Source organism: Salmo salar, chromosome 07 (genome assembly GCF_965601325.2).
Source record: "Salmo salar chromosome 07, fSalSal1, whole genome shotgun sequence".
Taxonomy (NCBI): domain Eukaryota; kingdom Metazoa; phylum Chordata; class Actinopteri; order Salmoniformes; family Salmonidae; genus Salmo; species Salmo salar.
This window is the reverse complement of record NC_138297.1, coordinates 58,514,662-58,517,956: the sequence shown is the minus strand read 5'-3', so window position 1 is coordinate 58,517,956 and position 3,295 is coordinate 58,514,662. Positions and strand designations below refer to the sequence as shown.

General features: G+C 41.2%; 1 long non-coding RNA gene across 1 annotated transcript; it reads right to left on the bottom strand.

Moving 5' to 3' along the window:
• Nucleotides 1-1,234: 1,234 nt before the first annotated feature.
• Nucleotides 1,235-2,940, bottom strand: LOC106609671 (uncharacterized). The gene is made up of 2 exons (XR_001329739.3): nt 2,096-2,940; nt 1,235-1,926 (listed from the first exon to the last, which is right to left on the bottom strand). It is a non-coding gene; the product is annotated as an uncharacterized LOC106609671 (long non-coding RNA).
• Nucleotides 2,941-3,295: the final 355 nt, after the last annotated feature.

Sequence of the window (3,295 nt, the reverse complement as noted above, 5' to 3'; positions counted from 1 at the left end):
TGCTAAAAGTTGTCCGTGAGATTCAAACTCACGTTTGGGTTGCTAGACATTTGCGATTATATATAGCTTTAAGTAACCATACCAAACATAACATAGCCTAATTTGAGTGTCCTGGAATTTCTTGACTATGTTACATCTAGTCTAGGAGACCAGGCTGACTAATCCAATGTAACCTTACTCCATATTCGCAGAAAAGGATTCCAGCGCAACCTACTCCCACTGGCTGTTTTAAAGTACCTGTCCTACAACACCAAAAGGCTTTCCATTCATCCATGAAGGGAAGAGCATGTCTGCTTTCAACCCTAACTGAAGGAGGCCTATAATAAAAGGCTTCCAGACATATGGAAAATCTCAATTGCATACGCCTCTCATCCTCCCTTGTCTTCTCAAAACACATTGGACGAGAAAGCCAGAGGTCCCTCCCCTCTGACCTTCAATAGATTTAAGGAGACTGCAATTGAGATCTTCCCATGGTGGTGGAGTCCATTTCTGTTATCTCTAACCAGAGTAATACACAGAGGGCATGCACGTACACATGTGTTTGAGAGGGAGATTAAATTTGTAGGCTAGCAGTTTTTGATTAGGGAATAGTTTCTTACTCCCCTTTGTGAAAGGAAATACATGGAGTTGTCTCATACGAGAGAGAGGTTGTTACCATCTTGTCATTGTCCTAATGGAGTCATCTTTATCATGGGTGAGCACTGACACCTAAACCTTCCACCATTCAAATTCCCTCAGCGCTACATAAAGCAGGAATGAGCAACAAAATCTGAACTCATGAGGGACACAGTGGCTCGCAGGTCTGCAATTCTACTAATTTTGCCATTGGGCAGAGAAAATAGGTTTACAACTATTTTCACACAAATCTAAACATTGACAGGGTGGAGATGTTGGCAGTAGTAACAGCAGTGAGTGACTTAAGACCATTAATGGGGGCCTGCGGTCAGTAATCCAACAGTGATTACTAGATGTTTAGACAGCTGGCTAGACTTAATCCCAAAAAAGTTAACTGACATGAGCCATTTGAGTGACCAACAACAAAACTGCTGATGCACAACCAAATTTTGAAATTGCACCATGTGTATTCTACCTCAACCTGTAAATTGAGACGTATATAATTTTAGGATCTATTTTTTTCTGGCCATGTTACTTTAGTTGAAAAACCAACATGTGAAAGCAGAGTGACACTAAAGATCTTCAAAATACAGAAAACAATTCAACAAAACAAAGTGGCAACAGGTCATACACTTTTATTCACACGAGCATTTAACTAGGAAGTTAGGATTTCTCAACATGTCCAGACACATACAATACATTTACACAGATGTCATTGGCAACATGTTTAAACAAACGTTTACATTAAGTAATCAAAAAATGGATTGAATGTCTTTGCTATGGGTAACAAATATCTGTAATGAGTGAATATTACCCAAACTTGCATTTGGTAACATGATTGCTAATCAAGTCAGTATTATCCATTAAGTATACATTAGAACTGCAACACTACATGTGAGGTGGACTTGAAACCTTACTCAGTCATCCGCACGTGTCCATCGATCTGGCAACGGCCAGCTGATTGCAGTCAGGTAGGAGGCATGTCGAAGAACGGAGTGACCTGAAAAAGGCTCGCACAAGAGTAAATACAGCAGATGGCTGTGAACACATCTGGGTACTGTGTATATAACCAAGTCAACCAAAGGCAAATTACTCCATCTCGACTATGAGACTAAACCTGTAGTGAGGTCAATGAAAAGCAACCAAATGAAGTCAAATTGCACCATAGAACGTTACAGGATGACTCCACTACCTGCCACGTTTACCTGTTGGTGACGCAGGTTTACCTGGGATACCTTAGCGGTGGACTCAACTTCACCGGAAGCGACGCTGCGAGCGAGCGCCCACCGACAGGCAGCGTCCGGTGCGTCGCTGTGAGGACAAGGAAAGCCCAAAATGTAACATGATTGCGCAATAGACCATAGTCAAATGAAATTCAAAATACATTTAACGTTTCATTTAAAAACGTTCACAAAATAAAATCAGGCAGTAATTAACTAGGCTCTTATACACATCTTATTTACAATAACCGTATGCACACCTTGGTTTGCGAGGTTTAGAGTCAATGCATTGGTCAGCTCTGCCACAGACTGGTTCAAGCCTGATCAACATGATCCAAAATGGAGATACATTTCGTCGAAGTCCCTCTGTTGAAAATCAAGAGAACTTTCACACGCGCTCCTGGGTGAAAGAGAGGCGCTAGAAACAAATGAAACTGGTTGCGACTTGAACTGGTTGGAACTGGTGTCAATGTGCATGTCGTCGTATACAATGTCCATCAGATACTGTGTTGTATTCTTTGGCGCCATTGCGCCTAGTGGTCGTGTAATTCTGCCGATATTCTCGGTCGCCATATACGTCATATCTTCGCCGTTGCCCGTCAAAAGTTGTTCTTGGTTGACCGGTTTAGTGAGCACCCTCTTCTGTTCGCAACGAATGTATTTTTTGAGAGTGGCTTTGACAAGGTTGGTGCGCCACCGTTTCAGGCCTTCCTTGGAACTCAAATGGAGAACTTTCCTCAGTCTGCACTTTGAAAGTTTACCAGATCTTCTGGAGTCGCAAGGTTTCAGTACTTCGAATTCCACTTTAGTTTCCATGCTGTCCAAGAACATTTCACAAAATGTTTAAAAAATAAATCGTGTCTGTGAGTTAGCCGTTTGTAATATCAACTCAGCCAGCTAAGTTAGCTAGATCATTCACAATTATACAGCTGGATAAATTCAACTGAATCAAAATAAAATGTTCGAGTATAAAAAGTCAATGCACTTAACGTTACAATGATGCGTCTTACGTCCAAAAATTAATAGATTAAAATGCCAAAGTCCCCCTCGCTGTGGTAACGCAAAATGGAATGATCCGTAAAACGTTGACAGCACATTGCTATCTTCGGAAAAGAAAGTTCCCATGATCCTTTGGAGCAAAAACCTCTTCTTCTATGAGGTTAAACGGCGGTTGGGATCCAATTTGTTGAATTACCGCCACCTACTAGACTGGAGTACAACTCCCTTATACTTTTCTTGAAAAATACAAATGTACTAAATGAACACCCTACCATCGAACACTACACTCACTAATTTCAAAGTTATATAAAATAAAATTAACACCAGCCTACTCCACTAATTAAATGTATTTATTCCTACCTCATGCCATCATCCTGAAAGGATGGGACATCACCACTTAACATACCCTGTACCTCTTCTGATGTCAAGTCTCGCACACCCAAATACCTCTCTGCAGCTGC